Below are 14,771 nucleotides of genomic sequence, written 5' to 3'. Positions count from 1 at the left end.
TGATTTCTAACCTCATTGCTTTTCTGCTGTTTCTTACCTCCCAGTGCTTCCCTTGACAGTCACAGTCCAGGCGCAGCTTTTCTGGTTGACGTGATTGCCATCTCCTTCTTGGCTTTGTTGCCTGTGACCCTTAGGTCACTCTGGCACAACTCCATTCCTGGGTCAGTCCTCTGTCCCCAACTTGGTTCAGTTCAGCCTCCTCCCCTCCTCCCTTGAACTCTGACATTCACGAGTGGGAAATGCATCAAACAGCTCCTATGCGCCAGGTACTAATCCAAGCACTGGGGGTGCAAATAGGAACAAGTGAGTCATGGTGGAGTGATGGAGACAAATAAAGGTCTGAAACACTGTGATAAGTGTTCTAACACAGGTGTGAGCCCAGGTTGTCAATATCATGGTAACCTTAGATGGTCCACTCTGACTTGGGTGGGGATCAGAGGAAGCTTCACAGATGAGGTGAAACCTTACCTGACTCTAGAAGAATGAGTAGGAGTCTCCATCATTTCCCACCAGCTTGGTTGCTATGGTTATAGCCATAGTAGGCGACTATAACTTCAGGAGTAAGGATAGAAGGATAGGTGAAAGAGTAAAAGGGAGGGTATTTCAAGACTTTTCATATCTTCTGCACAATCCTTTAAGGCTGGGTGTTCTAGTTTGCTAGCTGCCAGAATGCAATATACCAGAAACGAATGGCTTTTAAAAATGGGAATTTAATAAGTTGCTAGTGTACAGTTCTAAGGCTGAGAAAATGTCCCAATTAAACAAGTCTATAGAAATGTCCAATCTAAGACATCTAGGGAAAGATACTTTGGTTCAAGAAGTTCGATGAAGTTCAGGGTTTCTCTTTCAAGTGGAAGGGCACATGGCGAACACAGTCAGAGTTTCTCTCTCATCTGGAAAGGTACATGGCAAACACGGTGTCATCTGCTAGCTTCTCCTGGCTTCCTGTTTCATGAAGCTCCCTGGGAGGCATTTTCCTTCTTCATCTCCAAAGGTCGCTGGCTGGTGGACCCTGCTTCTCGTGGCTGTGTCATTCTGCTCTGCTCTCTCTGAATCTCCCTTTCTCCAAAATGTTTCCTCTTTTATAGGACTCCAGTAAACTAATCAAGACCCACCAAAATGGGTGGAGACACACCTCCACCTAACCCAGTTTAACAACCACTCTTAATTAAATCACATCTCTTGGGGGGGGGTGATCTAATTACAGTTTCAAACATACAGTACTGAATAGGGGTTAGAAGAAACCACTGCCTTTACAAAATGGGATTAGGATTAAAACATGGCTTTTCTAGGGTACATACATCATTTCAAACCAGCACACTGGAGAAAAATTATGTTCCTGACTAGAGCCTCATTTGCTTCCTTCTTCTGTTAGCAGGGGGAAATGCCTTCTTGGCTTTCCATTTTGTGAAAACAAAATAGCAGTGAAGGTTCTTTTATAAATAATTGGTTTTCCCATAATAATAGCTACCATGTTTTAAAGATAATTACTATTGTTAGAGACTGTGCTATGTGCTAAAAGATTCTAATTGGGTTCACACAATGTTCTCAGCCTACATTGCTTGAGGCCCCTCCTGCTGGGTAGAGCTGGAAGTTCAGAAATCCAATCAACCTGTGCCCATGGCACCAAACTCCTTTCCTTTAGGCATCCTGGAACCCTGGAGCCCTGACATGTGTCACAAGGTGGAGAAGTTCAGACCAGTCTGGTCCTATTTCAGTAGATTGATGGCAGCGAAGGGCACTGAGTGTGTTGGAAACTGGTCTTGGTGGGCAATGTTCAAAGCACGGAAGCCAGACCACAGTTCTCTGCTCCAGTAGTAACCACAGGTGCTAGTGTGAAATCTGGGGCAGGTCACTCTCTGTTTTTTGCAGGTCACTCTTTGCGGGTGGAACGGCACTTCTCCCAGGGCTGTGCTCAGTGAGTAGCTTCACAGCCATGTGGTCCAGTGTTCTCATTTTATTCCTTCATGGAGCTATAGTCACAGGAAGCCAGGCTACTCCAGGGCAGTGGGATGGCTCCCAGCTTCTTAGTAACTTTACAAGATGGCAGCAGAGCTGACATGCAGCCTAACGTGTCCTTCAAGTTGGAGGCCAGAGCATAGTGGTGGAGACCCGGCAGAGGCTCACCAACAAGATTCCTCACCTCACTCTAACAGTGTCTCAAAGAAAGGAGAGGCTTCCTGGTTATGCTCAACTGAGCAGCCCCTTGTCCCTCCTAGTAGAGCTGAGCCTTCAGGTTTTTCTTAGCAACAAGCTTATTTAGCTGGTAGACTTGCCTTGAAGGATAGGCCAGAACCAATTCCAGCCTCCAACACTTAAAGGAACCAGAACCACCATCGTACACCCCCTTTCTTGTTTATTACCAGAGTTGGCCTACCAGTCCCAGATCCCTTTACCCGCTTGAACCCATTGCCCCTTCCTGTCTCAGGACCCTATTCAGGGTTGCTCATCTACATCCCATTCTCTCCCCTTAACACCAGCTCTCAGGGAGAAGATGGGAGTAGGGAAAGGGATTATTCTTTTTCTTCCCAGAAGATCCCTGGACTCAATTTGCCAATTGGCCCCTAACTCCCTCTCAGAGTCCTGCCTACCAGGAGGGGCCTCCTTCACTCAGTTACATCTCAGGCCCATACGCATTTCCCTAGGTAAGGAAGACTCCAAAATGTCATCTGTACTTAATTGCTGGTAGCTTCTTTTGTGGAATAGGAAAGAAAAAAATGATTTCTGGCATCTGCTACACAGAGATTAATTCATTTCATCCTCACAATAACTCTATGAGGTAGGCATTATTATCCCTATCTCACAGGGAAGAACAGTAAAACCCAGTGACGTGAAGTTCTTAAAGGTAGACCCAAAAGCCCTTAGAGAGTCTGTCTCCCAGTCATGGAAGAGCTGTCAGTGGATAACATTCACCTAAGAACAAACGACATGTTGTGATCAATGCTAAAATCAAGAATGGGTTTCATATTGATCCACTGGTAGAGGTTATTTTAGTTTACTTTTCTCCCCCTGCATTTATACCTCTCGCTACTCATAGTGTTTCCCATGACGTCAAGAGTGTAGGTTTCCATAAAGAATAAGTAAGCCCTGTGTATTAGTTTGTTAAGCTGCCAGAATGCAATATATCAGAAATGGAATAGCCTTTAAAAAGGGAATTTATTAAGTTGCAAGTTACAGGTCTAAGGCTATAAAAATGTTCAAACTTAAGGATCCAGGGAAAGATACCTTAATTCAAGAAAGGTTGGTGGGTCTGGAACAACTCTGTCGGCTAGGAAGGCACATGGCTGGCATCTGCTGGGGTCTTTGGTTCTTATTTCAAACAGCTTCCCCAGGGGCATTTTCTTTCTTCATTTCCAAAGGTCTCTGGCTGCATAAGCTCTGAAGCTTTCTCCAAAATGTTTCCTCTTTTTAAATGACTCCCGTAAACTGATCAAGACCATCCCGGATGGTGGAGTCACATCTCCATCAAATCAAAAGGCCACACCCACAATTGGGCAAGCCATATCTCTGATTAGATAATATAATCAAAAGTTTCCACCCTACGATGTTGAAGCAGGATTAAAAACATGGCTGCCCCCACATGATTGGATCACAATTAAAACATGGTCAAACCATATGCCCTACCATATTGTCTTACTTTCTTCGAGTATTTTCTCTCTGGAAAACAAGAGAGGTTATATTAATATGAAGAAGGAGGCATTCCGTGTGTTTTCTTTTCCAATATGGTTTATGCTTACCTACCATTTAAAAGCATTAAAGTAGTCATCTTGACTGAGTTCTCTGAATGTGAGATGTTTTAAACACATTGAACCTCACAGCTATCCTATGAAGTGGCTGGTATAGTCCCATTTTGCAGATGGGGAAACTGAACCACAAGAAATACAAGTAATTTGTGGAATTTTACAGTGTGTCAGCAAGGCTCATCTTTTTTTTTTTCTTAACATTTTCTATTGTGGAACATACATACGAAAAAGAAATACATTTCAAAGTACATTTTAACAAGTAGTTATAGAACAGATTTCAAAGTTTTGGTATGGATTAAAGTTCCACAATTTCATATTTTTCCTTCTAGCTGCTCCAAGACCTGGAGACTAAAGGAAGTATCAATATAATGATTCAGTAGTCATACTCATTTGTTAAATCCTAACTTCTCTGTTATAACTACTCCTTCTCTTTTGATCCTTCTCCCAATCTTTAGGTGTATTCTAACATTTTTGATGTTGAAAACGGATTGTAAAGGGACAATATGGAATTGAGGCGGGGGGGGATGGAACTCACTGATGTTCTTGGAGAGCACGTCTGGGTTTCAGGACTTATCTGGCCTAGGAACCATCTGAAGGTTTTAGGTTTCTGAAAAGTAAACAGGGCGTTCAACTTTGTAGGATCTCAGCTAGAGCTCTGGATGTTCTTTAGTGTTAACAGAAATGATGTTGGTTGGGGTCTGGCAAACTGTGACAATTAGCAATACCTAGCTGAATAGTTTCCAAAGTAGCCTCTTCACTCTTTTAGCCTCTGATACCTTATTTTTTTACATTTCTTTTCCCATTTTTTGTTAAGAAGGCATTGTCGATCCCATGGTACCAGAGTCAGGCTCATCCCTGGGAGTCATGTCCCACATTGCCAGGGAGACTCACACCCCTGGATATCATGTCCCACCTAGGGGGAAGGGTAATGATTTTCCCTCACAATTGGGCTTAGAGAGAGAGAGAGAGGCCACATCTGAGCAACAAAAGAGGTTCTCTGGAAGTAACTCTTAGGCATAATTATAGGTGGGCTTCGCTTCTTCACTACAGAAATAAGTTTCCTAAGAGCAGGCCTCAAGATCAAGGGCTTGGCCTATTAACCTTGGAGTCCTTAGTGTCTGAGAGATTATCCGGGGTTTCCTAGATGGGAATGTTTAATAGTTCCAGATTTTTTTCTCCAGTTCCTCTAGGAACTTTGCCAATACTTTAAAATGATCTGTCCAACATACTCTGAAGGCTCATGCTTTTAACTACATGACTCATGATCTTCCTCTCCCAGTGCTCCTCAAACTTTCCCGTTTCAGTATTACTAACAGCTGAGTAGAGCGAAAGGAAAAAATGTGGTCCCTGGTCCAGCAGCATGGGCATCAGCTGGGAGCTTGTCAGATATGCAGGACCTCATATCTTACCCCACACATACTGAATCAGGATCTGCATAGTAATGAGATTCTCAGGCAAGACTGGCTAACTAATTTGTAGGACCCAGAGAAAAATGAATATGCAAGGTCCTTTGTTAAAAAATTACTAAGAATTTCAAAGTGGTGGTAGCCACGCAGTAAAACCAGCCAGGTCCAGCTGTACCGGTCTCACACCCATGAAGCGGTTCTGTCTACAAGCGATTTATATGCACAGTCACATGGGAGAAGCATTGTCTGAGAGAGTTCAGAGCTATGGCATCACACAGTCCTTTGCTAGAGGAATTTTTTTTAATTCAAAATTTTTTCGTTTTCACTCCAAATATATTTATATATGAAGGTCCTGCTGCAAAATGACTTCCCCCCTCCCCAGATCTCGAAGGATAATTGATACTCCTAGATGATGCACCATTTCTTTCTATAGCTTCAAAATCCCTGTGGTATTCTGTCCACTCACACACACATCCTAGCCTGAAAAGCCTGGGCTCAGCCCAGCCTAGGTGCAGATGCAGAGCCCTTAAGTAGGGAGCTTTCACAAAAGCACTCCATACACATTTCATGACTCTTTCTTTCAAGAAGCTGAGCAGTCATGTAGTATGACCCTGGAACAATTATTTAAGCTCTCTGAACCTCAGTCTTCTCATCTATGATATAGGAAGATGAATAGTACCTACCTTAGATGTTTTGTTGTGACATTCAACTGTTATTATACATAAGATAAATACTTAATAAAATACATAATATATAAAAATAAAACAGAACAATTCCTGGCACTTATTAAATGCTGGCTTGTTGTTATATCCTGGAGACCAGGTTATTGTTGCACTTTCAAGTAGGCAGGCAATGAAACAGAAAGGGAGTCGTAGGGGAAATGTGGCCAGCTCTCAGACCTAGCCCCATGGGATGTCATCTACTAATGAATTCATCTTGACCTGGCATCTGATCTTCTGTTCTGCAGGTGCAGAAACCAGATTTTGTCAGCCCCTGGGAGTGCAGCTTTAATGAAGGGGCAAGGAGGAGGGTGAGAGGGGGATTCACAACATCTCACGCTGGTGATGTGTAGGCGTGTGATACATGTGTATGTGTAAGTGTGCATGTGTGTATGTGTTTGTGTGTGTGTCTATCTATCTATCTATCTATCTATCTATCTATCTATCTATCTATCTATCTATCTATCTATCTATCTATCTATCTATCTATCTATCTATCTATCTATCTGAGAGAGAGATTGAGAATGATTAAGAGAGGCAAAGCAAATAGTCTAGAATCTGTTTTTTTAAGTGAGAGAAACTATCTGTACAAAGAGCTTGAAGGTCACTGGGAGGAGCAACAGCACCAGCCGTGACAAGACAATCTCAAGCGACTCTCCAAGTTTCAGCTGTGGCACCAAGTCACCTTTCTTTGTTGTGTCTTCTCAGTCAACCAAATAGCTGGGTAGCGCTGTGGAGTCCTTCAGCCTCAAGGGGGCGCTCTAAGCTTCCGCTCTAGAGGGGAGGCGAGCGCATCCTGCCAGAACTTGTCTTTTGTCTTTTGGATGTAAAACCGGGAATTTTGTAGAGGACAGTGAGATTCTGTGGGTGGGATGTGCTCGGGAGAGGGAAGCAGGATCTTCTGTTAGTCTAGACATGTGGAAGCTTGAGAGGTGTGTTTGAGGACATTTCTGGAGACAAATTTTTACCTCTCAAATTCTGCATTTGAGTATGATCAACACCCACACTATATATACATACATCTGATGATAAAAGTTAAACATGCCTATTGCTAAAAAGATTCAAATATTAGCGACAGTCTGGCTTTGAAAGTGAAAGTTCTCTGTCCTCCCTGGCAGCCCCCAACCTCTCACCCCATGCCCCAAACCCCTGGACAGAGGCAGACACCGTAAAGAGTTGGGTGCGGGCGGGCCACAGTGGCTCAGCAGGTAAGAATGCTTGCCTGCCATTCCGGAGGACCCGGGTTCGATTCCCAGTGCCTGCCCATGTTAAAAAAAAAAAAAAAAAAGGAGTTGGGTGCGTGAATGCTATAAAAAATGGTCATGGTGATGGATATACTGCTATGTGATGGTATTGTGAGCCACTGATTGTACACCATGTATGGAACGTCTGTATGTTACGAATGTTCGTGTTTGCATGTTGTTTTGGTTTGTCAATTAAAAAAAAAATAAAATTAAAAAAAAGAAAGAAAATAGAGTTGAGTGCATGACTTACTAACAAGCCAGCTGAGTAACGACCTGTGTGTGCAGGAGAGCGCACATACGCACGTGTCTACGTACATATGGGTGCTGACCTTGACCTGCCCAGTGATAACCTGAGCAGCCTGGAAAATGCGGGAGCTACGTCGCTCAGGACGCTCTCTCCCTCCGAGCAAGCCACCCAGGAAGACAAATCAGACGTTTATGAACTGAGTGTGGAAATAAAAACAGAAGAGGGAGCTGATCTTCAGCAACGTGTTTCAACTAAGAGGCTGCTACCCCTTCCCCGGCCCTCTCCCCACCCCCCCATCCCCCACCCCCCAAATTAATTTTGGGTGAAAATTAATAGTTTTCTTCAACTCACCTGTGGGTTCTTTGAAAGGATACGTAATGACCTATTTAAGATGAATAAGACCATTATATAAATTTTTATTCATACTTCAAAAGAGGACGGTAAAAGGAAAATGTCCAGAAGCAGTAACTTTAGATTAAATTGACAAGCCCCAAACCCATAAATATTAATGAACTTAAAAGTAAGCCCTACCTTTAGCTGTGATTATATATATGAACTGTTTCTTTAAAAAAAAATCATTATTCCTTTATTCTTAATGTAAATCGAGGCGTGTGAGTCATGATGACTTTTGGATGAATAATACATTAACAGATAAAAAAAAATGGCACTTCTGGCACCAAAGAATTCTCATCTCATCCACTAGAGGGTACCTGAGAGTTATTCAACAACAGCTCTCAGGAAACCAATTTTTAAAATCTGAACTAGAAAACACAGACACAAAGTGTTGTATATATGTATTTTTAGCAGTTCTGGTACATTATTAACTAAATTCAGTTTGCTGCAAGTTAGCTACATGATTTTTTTTCTTTTTAAGTTACAGCATTTGGACACTCCCATTTTAGAAAAATTCTGAATCTTGCCTCTTTTACAATAGAGTAAACATGAGTATTTTCCTAATGAAAATTCTAGTATTTATTTCCTAGAAAAGGCTGGTAATTTCATCATCATAATCCCAGAATTGTTCCTCTACTGTGTTCAATGACTACATTACTTAATAGAACTCATTCAAAATAGTCTCATGAAAGATGCAGAACTTTATTTTTCTTTCATTAGATTTCTCTTCTACTTCTCGCCCCCATTCTATGCTCCAGTCATGGCAAAGTATTATACTACATATTAAAACTAAAAACTGGAAATTGTGGTAATGACCAATAGTAGGGAATAGGAAAGTCAAAAGTGTTGAGTTATGGCAATGGATATTTACATTACTGTATTAATTACATAATGTATAAATTATATTACCAAGATACAAATGCAATAGTAGGAATTCATTCACAAAAATATATTGATCATCCACTAAATATCAGTCCTGGTATTATGTGAATGATAAACAAGAAAAACTCCTGATTGAAGAGCAAATAATTTAGTATGTAAGGTGGGTGTGAAGAATCTCATAACTGAATATTTAGAGGGTATGGATTATGAATATGGACTTCGGAGTGAGAAATACAGGCTCTGTCTCTCGTTTATTATATGACCTCGAGCAAATTATTTTCATCTGCCCCTTAGCCTTGGTTTTTCTCATCTATTAAATGGGGATAATTACCTACCTCAATTTTATCTGAAAATGAAGTGAAACCTGGAACGCAAAGCACCTGCCACCTATTAGGATTTCAGTAAATGATAGTATTAATAGCGGTTTTTATTACTGCTGCTTTCTTCGTGTAGCAGGGAACAGAGCTGCAGATCGTTGTGGACTAACATCCCTCAAATTCCATGTTGGAGAGGGCTGAGAACTTCCAGTTCAAAAAAGCAAAGGGAAAGACCCTAATCAGCGTGGATCAGCTCATGTGCCTGCCTCTTGGACCAATGTCTGTGACCAGTACCACGGCTGGCCTGGCTTGGGCCACGTACCTCCCCCAAGGCTAGAGGAAAATGAGCTACAGTGACTGAGCTTCCACTAGAATCTTATATTTGGAGCTGGGGAGGAGCAGTTCTTCAAAAGAAAAGGTAGCACTCTGCTAGAGGTCCTCCTCCGACCCGGCTCACAGCGCTTCTGCCGGGGTCCACGCCCGAGCTCATGGAAGCAGGAAAAGTTAGGATAAAGAAATCCGACAAGGCTAGTGATTTCAGAGATATGGCAAACTAGCCAACACCAAGCGAACTAGTGAACACTGTATGTCAGAGTATTATCAGCCAAGGAAATAAGAAGCCACAAAATAGAAAAGAAAAACATCAGTGAGAGCAAAGAAAACCAGGAAACAAGATCAGATGGTCCTGGTGAGAATATCAATGAAGATGAAGCTCAGTCAAGTAATCAATGAAAGAGAGCTAATAAGTGCAAGTGGGTGCCACCACCCCACTTAGATGATGGAAGACCAGATGTCCGAGAGAAACCAGGATCCTGGAACAGCTCAAGATGGCAACTTGAAACAAGTCAATTGGCACATAACAATAGGCGAAATGACACAAGAAGTTGGAAGCGAGGTAGAGAAAAGATTGATGCTCAAGATGAAGTTTCCAATGTAAGAAGTGAGGGTGGTAATATCAGGAGTTCTTTTAGAGGCTGAGGATGGCGAAGAGGATGAGGCAGAGGAAATCCTCGATTGAACTTGGACTATTTATGTGATTATCAAGAACATGGTGAAAGGACTGATCAATCATTTCAAGCAGAACTTAATACCAGCATGATGTCTTACTATGATGATGGTACAAGCATGCAGGTGTATCCAGGGAAAGAAGGATTGTTTAAGGAATATATTAAGTGCCAAATTGAATATTACTTTGGTATAGAAAATTTGGAGCGGGCCTTCTTTCTTAGGAAAAAGACGAATGAGCAATGATTTCTTTTTTGCCTGTTTCCCTCATTGCTGGTTTCCACCGTGTTCAGGCTCTCACCACGGATCTTGATCTCACTTTAAAGGCATTGAAAGATAACACAGAAGTGGAAACTGTGGGAGAAAAGATGCGAAAACAAGTAGAACTAGAAAAATGTCCAATTCCTGGATCTCCTCTATGTAGTGTGCCTCAAAGGGACTTCTCTCAACTGTCTGATTGTCCTGAGCTCGTACCAGGCCAAGCCTTTGGCTCACATCACTGATGCTCTTGGATGTAATTTTATTGGAATAAAAAAGTGGAATAGGTGACTCACTAAAATGTCAATATAAATATTGGAACAAATTGTGCTGCAGAAATAAAAGTAACCAGGACTATCTTCTGTGCAAGGATGTCCACTCCAACTTCAGATGGAGGAAGTAGGGCCAGCACTGCAGGGGGCACAGCCACCTCTGTGATGATGAGACACAGGCCAGGGGCTGCTGCTTTGTTTTTGTAGGAGCTGTCCATTTGTGTGCAATTGGCCTGTGCTGCATGGGCTGCTTTTCTTTATGCTGGGAAAGTTAAATGTTGTTCTGAAAATACTACATGATTCTGTCTTTTGCTTCCAGGTTTGTGTACATCAATAATTCAGGACCCAAATTGTTAGGTCCTTTCTTATTTTATTTGCCTTTCAATATAGTATACATTGTATAACTCCCCATGTTGTTATAATATTTCATGTGGACTATAAGATTTATCAATGCGGACACTAAGATAAGAAATTTAAGAAATGAATGAGGGAATATTTTTTTTACTCTTCAAAATGTGATTTTTCTTTTTTTTTTTTTTTGGCATAGGCAGGCACCAGGAATTGAACCCAGGTCTCCGGCATGGCAGGTGAGAACTCTGCCTGCTGAGCCACCATGGCCCACCCCAAAATGTATTTTTAATACATCAATATGAGAGAACTCTGCATCATGAAAGCATTGATGGACATACTCCCAGATATTATTATCTTGTTTTTCTTTGCGAGTCCTTGGTGCCTGTAGTCTGAGCAAGCAACTTGGACAAGTGCTTTAAAAGTTGAAGAAAAGTGACATTGTTTAGGCCTTAAAGAAAACCAAAATGGTTCATTGCAAAAGTTAGATTCACTTATTGTGTAAACTTGGGGCCCAAGATGACATTTTCATCCTGCTACATGAACAGATATCTGGCAAGTTATATAAGATTCTTCTCCATAGGGCTCCAAAGATAGGTCATTGAAGTTGATAATGTCTGTCCATTAACCATTTATGCATTATTAATAAAATTATAAGAATAAAATCATAAAAAAGAAAGGGTGTGTTGTTTTGGGCAGAAAAAGCCTATTTCGTGTTTCAAAGCTAAGTTGAACGCTCTATTCCACCCCTTTTCTGAAGAACTTCTGCTACTATCATGGTAGAGTAGTGCTCCCTGGAAGCTGCTTTGTGAAAGGATGTCTTCTGCTGTGTTTTCACAGGCTGGAGGGATGCTGTAGCTTCTCTTGAGGAACCTGGACAGCAGCTTGGGCAGTGATGGTGTTTGAAGGTACAGGGGGGGAGTGTGAGTGGAACCCATACTTTCAGTGGAGGGTGGAGCTCCGTTTAGGGGAGCAGACTCAGAGGGGGCTTGGAGAAGAGCCAGTTATGTGGGTTGTTGCAGTGGGGGTACCCCTCTGTGGGACCAGGTGATGGGCCGGTAAAGTGTTGCCTCAGGAACCTTCAGGGGTTGGGTGAGGGACTAGACTCTCAGTCTTCCTGGCTCTCATCTTTATTTCGGGTTCATATATATGACGCTCTAGAAAGCGCTGCGTGGCACTTCGGTGTGGTGAATAACCTTTGGATGCCTCTTCAGCCAAGTTCCCTTGAAAACTTCTCCTCACAGACAGGGTTAGGACCATGCAGACATGTTGGAACCATGTCATTCTGTTTCTTTCGGGTCACAGATTGGCTAAAAGTTAGCTAGCTGACCCAAGTTGAGCCAATCCTATTATTTCCCCCTAGAATTTAGAGTTGTGGCCCAGTTGCTGTTCCAGGAGAAGCCAGTCACCAGCTAGGGGTTAAAGCAGAGATGTAGGATGAACCAAAGGTGAGAAACCACGCTCCCTTAGAGAGATGGAGAGAGGCTGTGTGTCTCTGACTCTCTGGTTCCTGGTTCCTGGCCCCCATGATGCCCAACTGTGCTTTCTCTTGTCTTTGGCTTATGTGAAATGTTCCTGTATTCTCTTTCTTTTTAACTTAAGCTGTGTTGTGTGACCTTCTGACTCTTGCAGCCAAAAAAATTCCTAACTAAGGGAATGGGGGACACAGAAAGCGGCTGCGGATGGTAATTAGGGTTTGGAATAGTTGCTTCCAGCCTCGTATGGTGATTTTATGCCAAAGTTATAGCATTTGGGGGCATATTCCTCTCAAAGAGCGAACGACCACCTGGTTGCATAGATGAGGTCCTCTCTCTATTCTCTGTAGTCTGGGACTGCTGCTGAATGACACTCTACTCCACCAAGTGCCACTGTTTACCGTGTGATGGACTGTCTCAGTCAACCACCACCAGCACGAGGTGGGAGCGCTGTTCCCTGGTCAGGGAAGCTTCAGCAATTTCCTGACAGTACAGTTGTCTGTACAACTTTCTGACTTGAATAAAATCACTAAGGAAATTTTCCTCCCTTTGAATGGTCTGCGTTTTTGTTTTTGCTTTAAGGTACATTGGTCAAAGTGGGCCTTTCAGGTGAAGCCTTCTTGTAGGTCCCAGGGCCAGTGTCAACTGCTGCTCCCACATGGGCTGCCTGACCTTACGTGGAACTCTGTTCTTAGAGAAACAGGCCTGTGGTCCAGGAAGGCAGAGGAAGTATTTCTCAAGCAAAGTAAGTCATGCTGAAATCCAGGGACCCTGCAGAGCCAAGAGTCAAATGGGGATCTGTGAGGTCAGGAAGCCAGACAATGAAATCCTAATGGTGTGCCAAGCCAAGGTATGCCAGAATCTCTGCTGAAATCCAAGGTGTAGAGCAGGGATTGAGAGCCAAAGAGATGAGTGCAGAGAATAGCAAGTATCTACTATTTAACAGCTACTATTTCTGATAGTGGTAGCTTATATTAATGGTGATGTCACATAAACACTCATCTGTCTCTGTTCTAGTTTGCTAGCTGCCGGAAACTCCAGATTCAGATTCCACTTGACATGTCCATTTAGGAGATGGTCTTTTCCCCAAATTCTATTCCCTTCCAGTATCTAACTGTCTAAATAAATGGCACCACCACTCATGCTTTGCTCCAGTCCCAAACCCTAGTCACCCTGGATTTTATTTTCCCTTATGTCCCAATTTCAGTGCATCAGTAAATCCTTTTAGATCAACCTCCAAAATCAATCTTGAATCCAACTTCCTTCTATCCACACTGCTTGCTTCTTATCCCTACAACCACCATTTCTTGTTTAATCAATATTTCAATGACCTCTTAACTGATCTAACAAACACAATTCTGGTCTTACTATGATCTATCCACCACATAGCCAGAGTGATCTGCCCAAAGTATAAATTAGATCTTGTGAACCAGCCCCCCTTCCATATTTAAAACCTATAATACCTCCCTATTGTGCTGATAATAAAAATCTAAACTCTACTATGGCTAACAATGTGCTACGTGGTTTTGCCCATGCCTACCTCTCTAACCTCATTTTCTTCTAGTTCGCACTTTGTTCACTACATTCCAGCTATAATCACCTCCTTCTGTCATTCTTGGCTCAGAGCCTTTGCCCTTGCTGTTCCTCCTACTTAAACAGCTGTTTCTCCACCACCCTAGCTAAAACAGCCTCCCCAGATGCTCTCCTTTTCTATAGCACTTGTCACCATCTTGTTGCATTGGAAAATAAGCTCCCTCTTCATCAACCCTGAAATTGCCGTTGTACTTGAAACAGGCCAGTGAGCCTAAGCTCTTGAGTTCTTTGCCAGGAAACCCTTGGCCCATGGAGGTTTGTTTTCTGGTTTCCATACAGGAACAGATCAATCTGACATTTTGAGAAACAAAGTTTAGGGCTGCTGAGATGGGGTTCCCACTATGCATCCTATCCTGTTTCAGTACAAATTAGGAGAAACATAGTTTTGGGTTTAAAAAAAAAAGGTGGGTGGAGGAGGAACTGGGATGACTTAAGTAGCATTTCAATTAGATGAATTGGGCTGGTTATTTAAAGATACAGCTTAAAAGAAAAAAAGGATAATAATAGCTACAACTTGTTGAGCGCCTACCACTGGGCTATGGGCTTTATAAATGAAACAAAGCAATCATCAACATAGGGGCACTTAAGAAAGACTGTGGTTCTGGACTGACTTTTGTGGGTCTTTGGTCTATTTACCTCCTTGCATGCTAGCCATTAGTGTTGCCACATTTTGCTGATCAGGAGACTACAGTTTAGAGAGGTTATGCACCTGAACCAATTGATTTTGAATCTAGGGTTATCTGACTCCAAAAGGCAGGCTGGAGGCACTCTACCTGAATCACATAGTATAGTACAGTGACTAAGGGCATGGACCCTGGTGACAGGGGAACTTGGATTTGAATTCTGCTCTACCATTTGCTAGCTACATC

At 42.4% G+C, this 14,771-nt stretch overlaps 1 long non-coding RNA gene and 1 pseudogene across 1 annotated transcript in view; both read left to right on the top strand.

Moving 5' to 3' along the window:
- The window catches only part of LOC143644853 (uncharacterized), a 62,348-nt gene extending 49,485 nt beyond the window's left edge, over positions 1-12,863 (top strand). The window contains exons 2-4 of the long non-coding RNA XR_013156907.1: positions 11,675-11,742; positions 12,198-12,282; positions 12,660-12,863. This is a non-coding gene — a long non-coding RNA (uncharacterized LOC143644853). The remainder of the gene's footprint in view (positions 1-11,674; positions 11,743-12,197; positions 12,283-12,659) is intronic.
- LOC143643735 (la-related protein 1B pseudogene) lies at positions 9,497-10,558 on the top strand (annotated as a pseudogene).
- Positions 12,864-14,771: the final 1,908 nt, after the last annotated feature.

Source organism: Tamandua tetradactyla, chromosome 8 (genome assembly GCF_023851605.1).
Source record: "Tamandua tetradactyla isolate mTamTet1 chromosome 8, mTamTet1.pri, whole genome shotgun sequence".
Classification (NCBI taxonomy): Eukaryota; Metazoa; Chordata; class Mammalia; order Pilosa; family Myrmecophagidae; genus Tamandua; species Tamandua tetradactyla.
This window is presented reverse-complemented; position numbering and strand designations above follow the sequence as displayed.